Raw genomic sequence first — 10,649 nt, 5'->3', positions numbered from 1 at the left:
TTCTTCCTCCACTGGTCGCTGATGACCATTATGGCACCGTCGACTGGAGCCACCCCAGAGCTCGTAGTTTGGTCGAGGAGGAGCGCCTCGTTGAGGGGAGCATCTGGGCGGAAGCAATCGTCCAGGGGAGCTAGGAATCGGCTCAATTGCATCGATCCCTTCTGCAGCATATCGCCGGAGATCGCCAATCGCCGTCGCCTCCGTCAGCAATCATCGTCGTCGACCACACCATCATGTTCAGGGTAAGCTTGCGCATCTGAAGAGCCAGATCTTGCTTCCTAGAACCCTCTGTAGCCCTCGATCGATAGTTCGCCGGAGAGCACCGCCGGGGGACATGTTTTCCGACATGGTTTCGGTGATCCCCTTGCAAAACCATCACCACCACTAGCCTCAGCATGTCGAGGAGGTTCCGTAAACCCTAGTCGCGCGTTGATACGTCCCAAACGTATCTATAATTTCTTATGTTCCATGCTACTTTTATGATGATACTCACATGTTTTATACACACTTTATGTCATTATTATGCATTTTCCGGCACTAACCTATTGACGAGATGCCGAAGAGCCAGTTGCTGTTTTCTGCTGTTTTTGGTTTCAGAAATCCTACAAAGGAAATATTCTCGGAATTGGACGAAATCAATGCCCAGGGTCTTATTTTTTCACGAAGCTTCCAGAAGACCGAAAGGGTTACGAAGTGGGGTGACGAGGCGCCACCACCGTAGGGCCGCGTGGCCAGAGGGGGGCCGCGCCGCCCTATGGTGTGGGCCCCTCGCGCCGCCTCCAACCCTGCCCTTCCGCCTACTTAAAGCCTTCATCGTGAAAACCCCAGTACCGAGAGCCACGATACGGAAAACCTTCCAGAGACGCCGCCTCCGCCAATCCCATCTCGGGGGATTCAGGAGATCGCCTCCGGCACCCTGCCGGAGAGGGGAATCATCTCCCGGAGGACTCTTCATCACCATGATCGCCTCCGGATTGATGTGTGAGTAGTTCACCCCTGGACTATGGGTCCATAGCAGTAGCTAGATGGTTGTCTTCTCCTCATTGTGCTATCATGTTAGATCGTGTGAGCTGCCTATCATGATCAAGATCATCTATTTGTAATGCTACATGTTGTGTTTGTCGGGATCCGATGAATATGGAATACTATGTCAAGTTGATTATCAATCTATCATATATGTGTTGTTTATGTTCTTGCATGCTCTCCGTTGCTAGTAGAGGCTCTGGCCAAGTTGATACTTGTGACTCCAAGAGGGAGTATGCATGCTCGATAGTGGGTTCATGCCTCCATTGAATCTGGGACAGTGACAGAAAGTTCTAAGGTTGTGGATGTGTTGTTGCCACTAGGGATAAAACATCAATGCTTTGTCTAAGGATATTTGTGTTGATTACATTACGCACCATACTTAATACAATTGTCTGTTGTTTGCAACTTAATACTGGAAGGGGTTCGGATGATAACCTGAAGGTGGACTTTTTAGGCATAGATGCATGCTGGATAGCGGTCTATGTACTTTGTCGTAATGCCCTGATTAAATCTCATGGTAGTCATCGTGATATATGTATGTGCATTGTTATGCCTTCTCTATTTGTCAATTGCCCAACTGTAATTTGTTCACCCAACATGCTATTTATCTTATGGGAGAGACACCACTAGTGAACTATGGACCCCGGTCCATTCTTTACATCTGAAATACAATCTACTGCAAACTATGTTCTTTACTGTTCTTCGCAAACAAACATCATCTTCCACACTATACATCTAATCCTTTGTTTACAGGAAGCCGGTGAGATTGACAACCTCACTGTTACGTTGGGGCAAAGTACTTTGATTGTGTTGTGCAGGTTCCACGTTGGCGCCGGAATCCCTGGTGTTGCGCCGCACTACACTCCGCCACCAACAACCTTCACGTGTTCCTTGACTCCTACTGGTTCGATAACCTTGGTTTCTTACTGAGGGAAAACTTGCTGCTGTGCGCATCACACCTTCCTCTTGGGGTTCCCAACGGACGTGTGTCTTACACGCCATCAAGCTCTTTTTTCTGGCGCCGTTGCCGGGGAAATCAAGACACGCTGCAAGGGGAGTCTCCCACATCCAATCTCTTTACTTTGTTTTTGTCTTGCTTTACTTTACTTTATTTACTGCTTTGTTTGCTCTTTATATCAAAAATACAAAAAAATTAGTTGCTAGCTTTACTTTATTTACTGTCTTGTTTGCATTCTCTATATTGAAGACACAAAAAATTAGTTACTTACATTTACTTTATTTAGTTTGCTTTATTTACTACTGTTAAAATGAATACTCCTGGAAATACTAAGTTGTGTGACTTCACTAGCACAAATAATAATGATTTCCTATGCACACCTATTGCTCCACCTGCTACTACAGCAGAATTTTTTGAAATTAAACCTGCTTTACTAAATCTTGTTATGAGAGAGCAATTTTCTGGTGTTAGTTCTGATGATGCTGCTGCCCATCTTAATAATTTTGTTGAACTTTGTGAAATGCAAAAGTATAAAGATGTAGATGGTGACATTATAAAATTAAAATTATTTCCTTTCTCCTTAAGAGGAAGAGCTAAAGATTGTTTGCTATCTTTGCCTAATAATAGTGTTGATTCATGGACTAAATGTAAGGATGCTTTCATTGGTAGATATTATCCTCCCGCTAAAATTATATCTTTGAGAAGTAGCATAATGAATTTTAAGCAATTGGATAATGAACATGTTGCTCAAGCATGGGAGAGAATGAAATCTTTGGTGAAGAATGGCACTACCCATGGTCTAACTACTTGGATGATCATCCAAACCTTTTATGCAGGACTGAATTTTTCTTCGCGGAACCTATTGGATTCAGCTGCTGGAGATACTTTTATGTCCATCACCTTAGGCGCGGCAACAAAGCTTCTTGATAATATGATGATCAATTACTCTGAATGGCACACTGAAAGGGCTCCACAAGGTAAGAAGGTAAATTCTGTTGAAGAAACCTCCTCCTTGAGTGATAAAATTGATGCTATTATGTCTATGCTTGTGAATGGTAGATCTAATGTTGATCCTAATATTGTTCCTTTAGCTTCATTGGTTGCCCAAGAAGAACATGTTGATGTGAACTTCATTAAAAATAATAATTTCAACAATAATGCTTATAGGAATAATTCTGGTAACAACTATATGACATATCCTTCTAATAATGGTAATGGTTATGGTAATTCTTATGGTAATTCTTACAAAAATAATAGGAGTGTACCCCTGGTCTTGAAGCCATGCTTAAAGAATTTATTAGTACACAAACTGCTTTTAACAAATCTGTTGAAGAAAAGCTTGGTAAAATTGATATTCTTGCTTCTAAGGTTGATAGTCTTGCCTTTGATGTTGATCTTTTAAAATTTAAAGTTATGCCTAATGAAGATAAAGATAATAAAATTGTTACTACAGCAAACGCCATCCAAGTTCGAATTAATGAAAATATTAGATTGATGGCTGAACTGCATGCTAGGTGGGAAAGAGAAGAAAACGAAAAACTTGCTAAAGAGAATAATGTAGCTAAAGTTTGGACTATTACCACCACTAGTAATGATGATGCTTCACATGTTGCTAAACCCCCTACTATGAATGATAAAATATTTGGTGTTAGCAATGTTTCTACTCCTAGTGCAAAGCGTGCAAAACTGCCTGAAACTGCTGAAATTGCTAAAACTGCTGAAACTGTTTGTGATAAAACTGCTGAAATTTTTTAAAATATTGGGGACAATGATCCCATTTCTGTAGACCATAATGGTTTAGATTTTGATGATTGTCACATCTCTGAAGTTATAAAGTTCTTACAAAAACTTGCTAAAAGTCCCAATGCTAGTGCTATAAATTTGGCCTTTAAAAACATATTACAAATGCTCTCATAAAAGCTAGAGAGGAGAAACTAAAACTTGAAACTTCTATTCCTAGGAAGTTAGAAGATGGTTGGGAGCCCATCATTAGGATGAAGCACAATGATTTTGATTGTAATGCTTTATGTGATCTTGGTGCAAGTATTTCTGTTATGCCTAAGAAAATCTATGATATGCTTGACTTGCCACCATTGAAAAATTGTTATTTGGATGTTAATTTTGCTGATCATGCTATAAAGAAACCTTTGGGGAGGATTGATAATGTTCGCATTATGGTTAACAATAACCTTGTCCCCGTTGATTTTGTTGTCTTGGATATTGAATGCAATGCATCTTGTCCCATTATATTGGGAAGACCTTTTCTTCGAACTGTTGGTGCTACTATTGATATGAAGGAAGGTAATATTAAGTATCAATTTCCTCTCAAGAAAGGTATGGAGCACTTCCCTAGAAAGAGAATGAAGTTACCTTATGATTCTATTATTAGAACAAATTATGATGTTGATGTTTCATCTCTCGATAATACTTGATTCACACTTTCTGCGCCTAGCTGAAAGGCGTTAAAGAAAAGCGCTTATGAGAGACAACCCATTATTTTACTTCTGCACTTTTGTTTTATATTTGAGTCTTGGAAGTTGTTAATACTGTAGCAACCTCTCCTTATCTTTATTTTATTACATTGTTGTGCCAAGTAAAGTCTTTGATGGTAAGGTTGATACTAGATTTGGATTACTGCGCAGAAACAGATTTCTTACTGTCACGAAATTGAGCAGCCCCTTCTGTAGGAAATTTATAAAAATATGCCAATTTACGTGCGTGATCCTCAGATATGTACGCAACTTTCATTTAATTTGAGCATTTTCATCTGAGCAAGTTAAGTGCCCCAGAAAAATTCGTCTTTACGGACTGTTCTGTTTTGACAGATTCTGCCTTTTATTTCGCATTGCCTGTTTTGCTATGTTTGATGGATTTCTTTGTTCCATTAACTTTCAGTAGCTTTGTGCAATGTCCAGAAGTGTTAAGAATGATTATGTCACCTCTGAATATGTGAATTTTCGATTATGCACTAACCCTCTAATGAGTTTGTTTTGAGTTTGGTGTGGAGGAAGTTTTCAAGGGTCAAGAGAGGAGGATGATACAATATGATCAAGAAGAGTGAAAAGTCTAAGTTTGGGGATGCCCCCGTGGTTCATCCCTGCATATTTTAAGAAGACTCAAGCATCTAAGCTTGGGGATGCCCAAGGCATCCCTTCTTCATCGACAACTTATCAGGTCACCTCTAGTGAAACTATATTTTTATTCCGTCACATCTTATGTTCTTTACTTGGAGCGTCTGTATGTTTTTGTTTTTGTTTTTGTTTGAATAAAATCGGATCCTAGCATTCCTTGTTTGGGAGAGAGACACGCTTCGCTTGTTCATATGATCACTGGTGTTCTTAGCTTTACTTTTAAAGTTCATGGAGAAGGTTGAAACTGCTTCGTTCATTGTTATTTGGTTGGAAACAGAAAATGCTTCATGTGGTAATTGGTATAATGTCTTGAATAATTTGATACTTGGCAATTGTTGTGCTCATATAGATCATGTTTAAGCTCTTGCATCATGTACTTTGCACCTATTAATGAAGAACTACATAGAGCTTGTTAAAATTTGGCATGCATGATTGGTATCTCTAGAGTCTAGATATTTTCTGGTTAAGATGTTTGAACAACAAGGAAGACGATGTAGAGTCTTATAATGCTTGCAATATGTTCTTATGTAAGTTTTGTTGTACCATTTTATACTTGAGTTTGCTTCAAACAACCTTGCTAGCCTAAGCCTTGTATTGAGAGGGATTTCTTCTGGTGCATCCAAATCCTTGAGCCAAAAACTATGCCATTTGTGTCCACCATACCTACCTACTACATGGTATTTCTCTGCCATTCCAAAGTACATTACTTGAGTGCTACCTTTAAAATTCTATTCTTTGTCTTTGCAATATATAGCTCATGGGAAAATAGCCTTAAAAACTATTGTGGTGAAGAATATGTAGCTATGTATCTTATTTCTTATAAGGTTCTTGTTGAGCGGTAACCATGCTTCAGGGGACGCCACCAACTATTACACCTTTGTTGAATATCATGTGAGTTGCTATGCATGTTCGTCTTGTCTGAAGTAAGGGTGATTTATCATGATCAAATGGTTTGAGTATGCATATTGTTAGAGAAGAACATTGGGCCGCTAACTAAAGCCATGATCCATGGTGGAAGTTTCAGTTTGGACAATCAATCCTCAATCTCTTATGAGAATATTAGCTGTTGTTGAATGCTTATGCATTAAAGAGGAGTCCATTATCTGTTGTCTATGTTGTCCCGGTATGGATGTGTAAAGTTGAGAATAATCAAAAACGAGAAATCAAATGCGATCTTTCTCCTTAGACCTTTGTACAGGCGGCATAGAGGTACCCCTTTGTGACACTTGGTTGAAACATATGTTAGGAAATGATAATCCATGTAAATCCAAGCTAATTAGGACAAGGTGCGAGCACTATTGGTAATCTATGCATGAGGCTTGCAACTTATAAGATATCTTATACATAACACATATGATTTATTACTACCGTTGACAAAATTGTTTCTATGTTTTCAAAATGAAAATCTCTAGCACAAAAATAGTAATCCATGCTTCCCTCTGCGAAGGGCCTATCTTCTACTTTATTGTTGAGTCAGTTTACCTACTTCTTTCTATCTTAGAAGCAAACACTTGTGTGATTTGTGTGCATTGATTCTTACATGTTCACCTATTGCACTTGTTATATTACTTTGTGTTGACAATTATCCATGAGATAAACGTGTTGAAGTTGAAAGCAACTGCTGAAACTTATATCTTCCTTTGTGTTGTTTCAAAGCTTTCTACTAAGAATTTATTGCTTTATGAGTTAACTCTTATGCAAGTCTTATTGATGCTTGTCTTGAAAGTATTATTTATGAAAAGTCTTTGCTATATGATTCAGTTGTTTATTCATTGTCTTTACCATTGCTTCGAATCGCTGCATTCATCTCATATGCTTTACAATAATATTGATCAAGATTATGATAGCATGTCACTTCAGAAATTATCCTTGTCATCGTTTACCTACTCGAGGGCGAGTAGGAACTAAGCTTGGGGATGCTTGATACGTCCCAAACGTATCTATAATTTCTTATGTTCCATGCTACTTTTATGATGATACTCACATGTTTTATACACACTTTATGTCATTATTATGCATTTTCCGGCACTAACCTATTGACGAGATGCTGAAGAGCGAGTTGCTGTTTTCTGCTGTTTTTGGTTTCAGAAATCCTACAAAGGAAATATTCTCGGAATTGGACGAAATCAACGCCCAGGGTCTTATTTTTCCACGAACCTTCCAGAAGACCGAAAGGGTTACGAAGTGGGGCGACGAGGCGCCGCCACCATAGGGCCACGCGGCCAGAGGGGGGCCCACGCCGCCCTATGGTGTGGGCCCCTCGCGCCGCCTCCAACCTTGCCCTTCCGCCTACTTAAAGCCTTCGTCGCGAAAACCCCAGTACCGAGAGCCACGATACGGAAAACCTTCCAGAGATGCCGCCGCCGCCAATCCCATCTCGGGGGATTCAGGAGATCGCCTCCGGCACCCTGCCGGAGAGGGGAATCATCTCCCGGAGGACTCTTCATCACCATGATCGCCTCCGGATTGATGTGTGAGTAGTTCACCCCTGTACTATGGGTCCATAGCAGTAGCTAGATTGTTGTCTTCTCCTCATTGTGCTATCATGTTAGATCCTGTGAGCTGCCTATCATGATCAAGATCATCTATTTGTAATGCTACATGTTGTGTTTGTTGGGATCCGCTGAATATGGAATACTATGTCAAGTTGATTATCAATCTATCATATATGTGTTGTTTATGTTCTTGCATGCTCTCCGTTGCTAGTAGAGGCTCTGGCCAAGTTGATACTTGTGACTCCAAGAGGGAGTATTTATGCTCGATAGTGGGTTCATGCCTCCATTGAATCTGGGACAGTGATAGAAAGTTCTAAGGTTGTGGATGTGCTGTTGCCACTAGGGATAAAACATCAATGCTTTGTCTAAGGATATTTGTGTTGATTACATTACGCACCATACTTAATGCAATTGTCTGTTCTTTGCAACTTAATACTGGAAGGGGTTCGGATGATAACCTGAAGGTGGACTTTTTAGTCATAGATGCATGCTGGATAGCGGTCTATGTACTTTGTCGTAATGCCCTGATTAAATCTCATAGTAGTCATCATGATATATGTATGTGCATTGTTATGCCTTCTCTATTTGTCAAATGCCCAACTGTAATTTGTTCACCCAACATGCTATTTATCTTATGGGAGAGACATCACTAGTGAACTCTGGACCCCGGTCCATTCTTTACATCTGAAATACAATCTACTGCAAACTCTGTTCTTTACTGTTCTTCGCAAACAAACATCATCTTCCACACTATACATGTAATCCTTTGTTTACAGCAAGCCGGTGAGATTGACAACCTCACTGTTACGTTGGGGCAAAGTACTTTGATTGTGTTGTGCAGGTTCCACGTTGGCGCCGGAATCCCTGGTGTTGCGCTGCACTACACTCCGCCACCAACAACCTTCACGTGTTCCTTGACTCCTACTGGTTCGATAACCTTGGTTTCTTACTGAGGGAAAACTTGCTGCTGTGCGCATCACACCTTCCTGTTGGGGTTCCCAACGGACGTGTGTCTTACACGCCATCACGCGTCCCGGGAGGTCGTAAATCGGCAGCGCCGTATCCGTCTGGTCGCCGGCGTCAAGCCGCCAGCGAAATCTACATGTCCACCGCCACCTCAGCGTTCGTTGACTGGTCTCTGCCCGCATGGCAATTGACCCAATCAATGGACCCACTGGTCAGTCTCTCTGGGTAGAAATGAATCGGTATGCCTAGTGTTTTCAAGTTATTTAAAAATCCAGTAAAAATGCTAAAACTTTGCCAAAATTTGTAAAATTCATTTTAGCTCAGAAAAATATCAATAATATATCAAAATGCTCACAAAAGTAAACTCTATTCAAATAAAATATAAAATAAAAATGTGTGTTGAAATAAAAATCCACTTATTTTTTATTTTATTAATTATGCCTTTTCATTTATTTAAAACACAATTTGAATTCAATAATTAGTGAAGTTTAAAAATCACATTTTAACTATTCAGTAACTAAGTAAAATGTTAAGATTAATTTTCTTTATCATAATTGCCTCCACTTAAATATTTGTGATAATTCATAAACCCTAATTTGCATATTGTTATTTTCTATTTTCTTTAAATAGTAATAACTCAAGAAAATATTAAAAGCCAATATTATTTTGGTAGCCCAACAATTGTTTACTTAAACATCTTTAGTTAACAAGTTAAGTACTTTAAACCTAAAAACAATTATTAAACCCCGGTTTCTAAATTAAACCTAAATAAGAGTTACCTTAATTATTAATTATTGTGAAAACTAATAAAATGCCAAAGCATTATTAATTTTGTTTCAAAGTAATTAGTCACCACACATTTGTTGAAAATTATTAGTTTAATAGTTGTATCATAATTTTGAAACCCTGGTTCTCATTTAAGTAAGACATTGGTCCCATTATTTTATGTGATCATTCCACATTAAAATCAACTCTAAAACCCTAGTTATGTGTCACATGTGATCATGTGAGATTTACTTGACATATAGAACCCTAATAAGCAACAATTGAATGCATGCTTATGATCCACTAGCATAAAACCAAGTCCCATGAGATTATCATTTCATGTCCCTATTCTTAATTAAAACCTATATGATTCCCTAGTATCACTTAGGAGCAAACCCTAACTTGTTAATTGGATTAGTACCATTGATCACCACTCCTATATACCATACCATTAAGATCAACCTCAACCATCAAACCCTAGTAGAACCATAATGATGAACCCTAGTACCAACCTTGTGTAATAATTCACAACACATGTTCCTATCCCACTAAACCCTACTTAAGGATCATAAACCACTTAGCTTAGAAACCATTAGAGATTATTTAGTAAAGCAAATGTGAAGCCATAGTAAACCTAATAGCAAACCTATGGAACCATCTTAATAACCATCCTTTGATATGATGTATATGGGAAACCATGGTAATAACCCTACCAATACTTGCTACATATAAACCCATTCCACTTAAAGAACCCAACTAGTTTTTATTAGAAAACTAAATGAACCCATTAGTAAACCCTAGAAGCCATAGCTCCTATTTAAAGTAGTTCTTATTCTTATTAACCTGTTCTTCAAAAGTTATTCTTTTGAAGTACAAATGTTAATCAAACCATAGAATCCCTAGTACTTATTTGAAGTACTTACTATTTCTCAATCAACATGTTCTTCAAAAGTTATTCTTTTGAAGTATAATTTAAGTAATCATCAACCATGTCTTGTAGGAGTTAAAATTGACAACTGTTCTTTACATATTATTCCACTACAATTCTTTGTATGTATGATTGTTATGATGCATTATATCACTTGCTTATGATACTAAATATAACCCAACCCTAATAAGAACCTTGTTTGAGAACCATCCTAAAAGTGCAACATACCTTAAAGAAATCTTTACAACTCATCCATCCCAAATCATCGAGGTTAGGTTACGCTCAGGACGATTGCATCTCATATTATGCATTATAGCATCTTTGCCAGTCCTTTAAACATTATCCTTACCGGACGATGATGGTATTTCAGCATTTGGAGT

Source organism: Lolium perenne, chromosome 3 (genome assembly GCF_019359855.2).
Source record: "Lolium perenne isolate Kyuss_39 chromosome 3, Kyuss_2.0, whole genome shotgun sequence".
In the NCBI taxonomy this organism is placed as follows: domain Eukaryota; kingdom Viridiplantae; phylum Streptophyta; class Magnoliopsida; order Poales; family Poaceae; genus Lolium; species Lolium perenne.
Note: the sequence above shows the minus strand (reverse complement) of the source record.